Source organism: Lytechinus variegatus, chromosome 8 (assembly GCF_018143015.1).
Source record: "Lytechinus variegatus isolate NC3 chromosome 8, Lvar_3.0, whole genome shotgun sequence".
NCBI lineage: Eukaryota > Metazoa > Echinodermata > Echinoidea > Temnopleuroida > Toxopneustidae > Lytechinus > Lytechinus variegatus.
Window position 1 is genome coordinate 21,297,637 of NC_054747.1, and position 9,583 is coordinate 21,307,219.

A 9,583-nucleotide genomic window follows, 5' to 3' on the forward strand; every position below is an offset into this window, starting at 1 on the left:
TCATGTGGTATCGTCGTGGTAATGAACATTTTGATTTACGAATTAATTCAGATGTTAATGATGATAAAATCCTACACGATTTGCTTTAAAATCCATTTCAAAACACCTTTTCAGTAATTTACATCATGATTGTTCAATACACAATTTTCTATCAATTCCCAAAGTGCCCAGGTTAATATAATTTAAAAGGGATGTGCAAACACGTTTACAAACTCAAGTAGGATTGTGACAAAATTGGCATTTGCGGTTCATTCATTGCAGTCAAGCCCTGTATTGGCGCAAATCGAAATTTACATCACTGAAAAGAATATACCTGATCATCCAAACGTGAGCCAGGACATACAACATAAATATGGTATCAAATTATTTGGGAGAAAATCTATTTATAACCAAATGATTATACGTTCATGACATATTGTATTAGGGATTTGTTAGGTGTCTACTTTTTTTACACTCACGATAGTGTTGACAATGAACGTATCAACAAGATAGTCTTCACAATGGATAAATTAGCGTCCTTGTGAAACCCCTTGTCCATTTCATTTCTTGGTTTTTTTAACAATGCATGTCTAGCACATTTTACGGAACAGCCCCCCCCCAAAAAAAAAAAAAGAAAAAGACACACGATATCCTAATGACAAATTCTACACGTACAATACAGGGCTACGCGTGCAGAGCGCAGGGTATGTTATCATATTGACTCAAATAAAAAAGGTTTCTCAAAGTACAAGTACTCAATTTGTAAGTGAAGATATAGATAAATACAGATACCATGATAATTACGTTTGTTCAAGTTCAAAGTAACACGCAATTATTAATAGCATATCGAATCGGTTATCTTGAATATTAAATATTTGCCATGCTTTGAGCCAGGCTACTACCGGTTTTCAATTTTGCTGAGAATTTATATCAGTCGCATATCATTAGTTACAGTTTTTGCCAAATTGAAAGTAAAAATCAAGGTACCGTCCAGGTATGAATGCGTGTTCGGGGTGTATATGGAGTGTATCGACTGCGCAGTGCATGATGTGAGTTATGGGAAAAATGTAACTTCAAAGAAATTAGAATAAGAGGGTAAGGGGAAAAATAAATGCTCCATAGAATAATTTTGATCCTTCTTCTGTCAAGGGTCGAATTAATGACATGATAATATTTTACAACTCATATCTTATACTGTGTGTACACACAACTAATATCCTAGAGAGAGAAAGAATATTATATCAATGGTCCTTGTACTCTCATTAAAAAGGCTTGGAATTGACAGTGGCGTAACTACGGGGGGGCATGGGGGGGCACGTGCCCCCCCAATCGGCTGGCCAAAAAAAAAAAAAAAAAAAAAAACGGGGAAAAGGAGAAAAAGAGGGGAAAAGGAAGAGAAACGTATAGTGGGGGAAAGAAGAAATTGTTATTTATCATAGTGTTATATTATGTTATATAACATAAGAAGCATTTTTTCACAACTTTATTTGCTTAATTGTGTCTTCATTGTTCCTGGTGCTCACATATACTTTTTAACGAGATATATAAAACTGCTGTACTAAAGCCTCCGGTTTTCAAAACAATATACAACAAAATAATATATTTCCTCTCAATTAGAGTCATTATTGTTTTAAGTAGTGATACATTCTTCTTTTTCATGACTACTGAAAGTTATTGCCCTATTTTAAGGTCTTGATATAAAACATTTCCTGTCCGTGCTAACGTTCGCATTACTAGTGGATTGGTGAGATTTCTGCTCTTCATGAACTCCTGAAATCAGTCCTTAAAATGTCAATTTTTCTGATCTGAATATCAAAAAATTCAGTAGCTCGCGCTTCGCGCTCGCAGTGTTTCATTAGTGAGATGCGTATGATAATCATGATGACAATGACTTCAAAAAGTGTTCCATGTGTTTAGATGTAATTCTAACAAAATCAGCAAGCGCTTGGCACTCGCATTAGATTACTATGGTGAGATATGTATACTCTGACTTAATGGATTTGTAACTATAGTCCTTAAAATATCCATGTTTGGGGTCAATATATACAAAAATTTCAGCTCGCGCTTCGCGCTCGCATCATTTGGTTAGTCAAATACGTAGGGTCTTAGAGAATTCCTACAAACAACTCTTACAATGCCCCTCTTCAGGTCTATATTTCCTAAATTTTCAGCTCGCGTTTTCGCGCTTGCAGTATTTGATTAGTAAGATACGTATGATAATCATGATTACATGACTACAAAAGGTGCTTCATGACTGTGTTTAGATGTAATTCTAACAAAATCAGCAAAGGATGGCACTAGCATTTGATGACTATGGTGAGATATTTATACTCTTAATGGATTCTAAAATATAATCCTTAATAAAATTTCCTTGTTTAGGGTCAGTATATACAAAAGTTTTAGCTCGCGCTTCGCGCTCGCATTGTTTGTTTAACGAGACATTTAAGTATCATGATCACAAAACAATTTGCTTATAATGTCAATTTTTAGCCCTCAATATCAAAAATTTTCAGCTCGCGCTTTGCGCTCGCATTATTTAATCATATTTAATACATATTCGTTTGATGGCACTACATGTCCTTAAAATATCTCTATAAGGTCAGTATACCTGACAACTGAGCGCGCTTCGCGCGCTCCCTAATTGACCCGAAATTTTTGCTGGTGCCCCCCCAATGCCGTGACCCACGGTACGCCACTAGGAATTGAAGATATATTATCATAGAAATCCCTTTCAAAATACATGCATATAATTTATTTTCACTTACAAAAGGTAGAGTTGTACAATACCTATCTGTAAGAAATAAGCCAAAAGCCGGTGAACACTTTTTGCGAGAGTGATCACGAATTTCCTTGTTGACCATAGTAGATTGCGAGACAAATGAATACCCTCTAGCGATTGTAAGAAATAATGTTGGTTTGTAAATTGTGGTATGAAGGGTCGAATAATACATTTAGACAAGTAAGAAGGATGGTTAGTATTAAATTTTGTCAAAAAAAAAATCCATAGCAAATTCGAAAAATTTCATCAAAATGGGTAGTTCCCAACTCGTCGAACAATATTATAATTACCCAAATGTAGGCACCCAGATTCTTTCTCACAGGTGGATGCTGTTTGAACTATATCTATTTTTGAATAACAGCAGTCACTTTGAAACCCATTTTTTAAGCCAACTTGGATTTTAAGGCAGAATGGATAACTGCAGAGATGCCAAATTAAAAGACCAGCTATGCGTGAGATTTTCTGTGAATCTGAGTGAGATCACAGACATTGTGTACATTTGAGGGGATGAATAAGAGTCCAAAATGCTTGAGTCTCACGCATAATGCGTGAGACTTGGTAGCTCTGTAACTGCATATCATGTTAACCAGTCCCAAGTATTTTTGACACTTGAAACTCTAACGTACATACCAAAATAATATCCCAAAATAACAACAGTCAAAAGTAAAACAGTCAAACTCCAATTTTTAAAGTCATCTTCGATTTGTGGACACAACTGACACCTGACTGTCGATTCAACTTAACCCAATATACTTGACCCTTTAAACTCTAGTGTAAACACCGAAATCATACCTCCAAGGTGAAATTCTAAACAAAATATGTTTACGTATCAGTAAGAACAGTCAATTCACACCCCACTTTTTTTTAAGTTACCTTGGATTTGTTAAAATACAGACAACTGACCGGTCTTGTAATTTACGCCAGTACATTACCTGGTCCTTAAAGAAAACCAAAACCCAAGAGGAGAAGCAATCTTATTGGAAAAGGTAAAATGAAAGAAAAAAAAAAGTTTCGTCAAAATGGGTTATGAAGTAAACAAGTTATGCAACAAGTGTTGTTGTACTTACTATGTGGATTTTCAAATTGGCAAACGTGCTTCAAAATGGCTGATTTTGTGGACAACTCTCCATTTGTTTTGTACACATATTTTCAGATTTTCCCCTTCATTTTACATATTTCACATTATCTCCTCCTGACCTTGACATATATTGTGTGGATTTTACTTTCCAATGGCATATGTTGTGCTAAGAAGGAGGCAAGATGCAATTTGAAAGATAATGAGGAAAATCTGAAAATTTGTGTACAAAACAAATGGAGAGTTGTCCACATAATCAGCCACTTTGAAGCCCGTTTGCCAATTTGAGGATGCCCATATAAAGTAAAACAAGAGTTTTCAAACTCCCATAATTATTTTCATTTCAACTCAAAACAATTTAACAGCAAAAGAAATCATTTCAAAGATATAAATGAATATACAAGTATATACAGTATGACAATATGGCATAGATAAATAAATATTTACAATAAACACGAAACAATATAATCATAATAATGATATTTACAATGAACTAGATAATCATAACAATAACTGCTGACTATTCATGATAAATAATTTTGCATATTATTTCTTTTATTCATCTTTACTATTTAAATAGATGTTGAGGAAATGGAGGGATCCACTAAAAAGCAGGGCTTGTTGAGTGTGGATTCCACAAAGAAATAAGTTAAAACACAGGTTTGTAGGTATAAGTATAAATGCAAGAACGAGAAAAAAGCCTAAAAATGCTATTTTGATGGATGGAGTACGGAAATTGTGGATGAAAGTGAAAAGAATGTAACCGAGAAGAAAGACTAGTGCACTTGTGTGGATGAAAGAGAAAGAAAGGGGAAAAAATAAGGGTGATGGCAGATGAAAGGGAAGGACATAGAGGAAAGAAGAGAGAGAGGGAGAAAGAGGGAGAGAGATAGAAAGAGAGAAAGAGAGAAGTTTGGTCCTGAGCGCTCAATTTGGACTTACTCTATAAGATTCGAGAATGTGCTTTTTTTAGCTTGATTTTAAAACAGTTCAGACTAACGGAGTTAATGATGTCGTGACTGAGTGTATTCCAGTATTTAGGACCGTAAAAGAAATTGTTTTTTGTGCAAGTTGAGTGCGGGAACGGGGAAGGTGAAAACGGAGGGATTGTCTTGTTGGGTAATTGTGAATAGCGTTATTTTTTGTAAACATTTTAATTAATATGTTTGGGAGTTCGTTTGAATTCAATTTGTACATGAATTGCTTTGTTTGAAAAAGAAATAGATCTGGAAGTTTTAAAATATTCGACTTGCAAAATAAATTGTTAGTATGAGAACGAGGAGGAGCATTATGTATAATTCGTATAATGTTCTTTTGTAAGGTGAGAATTTTGTCTGTAAGATATTTGTTGGCGTTACCCCCATGTCATTATTCCTTAGTTCAGATAGGGAAGTATTAGGGAGGAATATAGTGTAAAAAGTGTTGATTTTGGAAGAAGTGTCTGATTTTATTAATAATACCAATATTCCGGGATATAGTTTTGGATATATTTTGAATATGAATGTTCCATTTCAATTTATCGTCAATCATGAGACCTTAAGATTTGGTTGAAGAGACCCTATTTAGAGGAGTGTCGTCCAAAAGGACGTCGCCAGGTAGATTTTGCAAAGTGTTACTAAATAACATAAAATTTGTCTTCAAAATGTTAAGGGGTAATTTGTTAGCTTTAACCCATTCAACTACATGTCTCAGTTCACAATTTATAGTAGACAATAGTGTATTTCGGTTCGCATGAGAATGAAATAAGGTGGATCAATCTTCAGTACAGATCTTGTCTGTGTTCAGTCTATAATAAGATCCTGGCAGTGAATCATATAATTCCATTAGACATGTTAGATATTGACTTTGATCAGTCTACAATTAGATCCTGGTTGTTATCAATCTACCATGCACATCTCGGTTGTAAAAGTAAAAAAAATATTAAATGAAAATACATTTCAATAAGATCCTGGTTGTGATTAAACTGCATTTTAGATGTTGGTAGTGATCAATTAACAATATATTCAAATACGATCTTGATGGTGAAATAACCAGAAATGCATGTCATTAAAAGCTAATTATGAATAATTTGAGATATATCATTTAGATCTTGATTGTAAAAAAGCTGAAATATATTTCATTAAAATTTTGTCTATAATGATAATGCATCACATCAAGATCTTAGTTGTGATCGAACTACAATATAGATCTTTATTGTAATAATCCACATTGAGCCTGGTTATGACCAATCTTCAGTAGAGATCTTGTCTGTGTTCAGTCTATAATAAGATCCTGGCAGTGAATCATATAATGCCATTAGACATGTTAGATATTGGCTTTAATCAATCAACAATTAGATCCTGGTTGTTATCAATCTACCATACACATCTCGGTTGTAAAAGTAAAAAAAATATTAAATGAAAATACATTTCAATAAGATCCTGGTTGTGATTAAACTGCATTATAGATGTTATTAGTGATCAATTAACAATATATTCAAATACGATCTTGATGGTGAATAACCAGAAATGCATCTTATTAAAAGCTAATTATGAATAATCTGAGATATATATCATTTAGATCTTGATAGTGAATAATCTGAAATATGTTTTATTTAGATTTTGATTGTAAGCATATTACTAACATCTCACTAAGATTTTAAGTGTGATCAGCCTTCAGCATGTCTTGGTTGCGAATTGTAAACTCAATATCTTGGATGTTCTTAATCAACAATAGAGGTTTTGATTTCCATCAATCTACAATACATCTCAAAATGATCTTTAGGGTTGCAATTTGATCCTGGTAAGGGTATTTTAGTCGTACATATTGACCCGTCTAAAAGATACTTTACAAAAGAAAACAAATAACATGCCAATGACAGACGAAAGGTCAGAGATTCGTGAACAAATCTCGATTCAATGTGCAACTTTATTTTTTATTTAGCCTACTCTTCAGTGTTTTCTTGCTCACCTTGGTGTAGACTATTCATATCATATTTCGTATCGAAATGAAGAGGAAAAGTTGAATTTTATGATTGTTTGGGAGATCATACATCGTTTGGTAAGGTTGACAGAACAATTGGGAATCCCGGTGTCATTTTTCGTGAGGTGCACTACAAATTTGAATTTATTGAAAGGCTTCTTTCCGATAATTTGAATCGTTCCTTACAAAAGATCCACCGACCCTTTACCATATTAAGGAAAACAAAAGAAGACAGACTTGAAGAAAAAGAACTAGCTGAACAGAGAGGTCTATTAACCATTTCAGAAAATGGGACAAGTTTATTTTCTAGGGATGCTGGGACTAAGAAAATTCAAGCATACAGTTATTTAACACTAATTTCGAGGGAGATGGTCTGGTCCTATGGTCGCACTCCTCTTGGAGGGGTTCCTGGCGGTCATTTTGGGGTGGGCTTTGTATCTTTGGGGTGCATTGTGGTTCCATCTGGAGTGAAAATTAAAAAAAAAGATATAAATATAATGCTGTTCGCTCTAGAGGGAGCTATGGCGGGCTCTCGTTGATATGGATCCCGCTTTTGGAGTGACTAGTCTCTTATCTCTCTCTGGGAGTGGTGTGTTTGGGGGCCGGGGTGGCTCTTTTGCATTTGGAGTGAAGATTCAGGTGCACAAGTTAGATCATGCTTGTGGCTCAGAATGTAGTCTGAAATAGAGGGTAGCTAGGGTTGAGGGAGGGAAGCAGGCCGCGCTTCCTGGGCTTGGATGGGATGTGGGGGGGGGGGGCATTTGGGATGGGAGGGCTTTTACTTCGTTTACTCATTCAGTTCAAGTGCGTCGCTATAAATTCGTTTGTTATAACAATTTTGTTCTTGATGACTCGAATGTTATATTCTGTATTTTTTGTGTGTACAATTCATTTTTGTATTATGAATTATCATTTATTCGACTTTGTGAACAATGTTTTGTTAATATACTATTGTATGTATGATTTTGAACTGAATGATTTAATAAATACTACTTCAAAACAAAAAAAAAATAGTTACGATCAGAAAAACAGAGTAGGTCTATTTTCAATAGTCATTCTGGAGGTTATATTTAAAGCATATACAGTGCGTCCCACAAAAAAACGAAACCGAGATTTATCGATGATTTAGATAACTTTATCACAAATACAAAAGACAAATAACCTACCATTGTAAAGCTTAGAATCTCCTCTTTCATCTGAAATTACTTAGTTTATTTTTCATTCACGCATGAGTAAGCAAAATAATTTGAAAAGTGGATATCAACAAGTCATTTGGCGGGCTGTATCTGGGTCTCAAAAAGAAAACCACATTTTTAAAAGGTTCAGTATCTGCTCTTTAATTTAATACCTCAATTTCAGAAAATGCTCAATAAATAACAAAGTTCTGGTCATTTGAAATAAAAATGTGATAAAATGTTTTCAGGGAGGGCCGTTTTTCCTCATCTTTTTAATCTGTATACAAAATGACTTTTACTAACATTGATGAAACACAGGATAAAGAATTTGAATGTAGCTATCTAAATACACATCTTGATGTATAAGACAGCGTTTCGGACCTCATACAATTATATGATGAACTCCTAACTCAGCAGATAGTGTCCATCTTTTCGTCACTCGTTTCTCTTTAAACCACACATATACACTCAAGAAACAATATACAGATGGAACTCATGTACCTTTCTGATCTAGCACAATCCGTATGACGCCTGATATGGTTATTTTCCTAGATTACTAAATATGACTGTTGCTGATTTAAAGGTCAAGTCAACCTCAGAAAAAATGTTGATTAAAATCAATAGAGAAAAATCAGGCAAGCATAATGCTGAAAATTTCATCAAAATCGGATGTAAAATAAGAAGGATATGACATCTTAAAGCTTCGCTTATTTTTCACAGAATAGTTATATGCACAGTTCAGTCACGTGCAAATGAGAGAATCGATGACGTCCCTCACTCACTTATTCTCATTTTTATTGTTTGAATTATACAATATTTCATTATTACAGATTTGACAGTAAGGACCAACTTAACTTAACCATAAAATGTTAAATAATTGTAATTCCACATGTTCGGGTAGAAAAAAAAAACGTTTCATAGGACAATGAGGAGAAAATTAGAATATTTCATATAACAAAATACAAAAGAAATATTGAGTGATCAATTCCCTTAATTGCATACTGACCCGGATATGCATCTAACTATTTGTGAAAATAAGAAAAACTTTAAAATGTCATAACTTTACTATTTTACATCCGATTTTGACGAAATTTTCAATGTTATGCTTGAATGTTGGATTTTTTTATATGTCATTCAAATCAACCTTTTGTTGAGGTGGACTTGTCCTGTAAAATGTAAAATGTAACTACAAGAAGTATATTTGCTGAAGTTCAAAGTAAATCACCGATGACGATGTCAAATATGTAGAATAAATGTCGCCATGAATCCTCGTATCAAATCTTAAATATGTATGTTTGCTTTGCCCCTATCACTGTAATTTCTTTCGGTGGGCAAATGGCATTTTTTTTTTACAACGGGTGGATTCTATGACGATTTTGGCAAATCCAATCCGATAACCATATTGATCTACGATGTTGTTTTATGTCGGTTCCGTCCATTTTTGTGAAAATGGCAGGAAAATGACATTTTGGTCCTATTTTCACTTCAAATATATAGCCTAAAAGTGTTGTGCAATATGTCTTTTGAAAAATATATTTTCAAGGATGGTCATTTCAAATATAAGCATATCTAACAGACTAGAAGCATTATTATGGTGATATATAAAAAAGGATT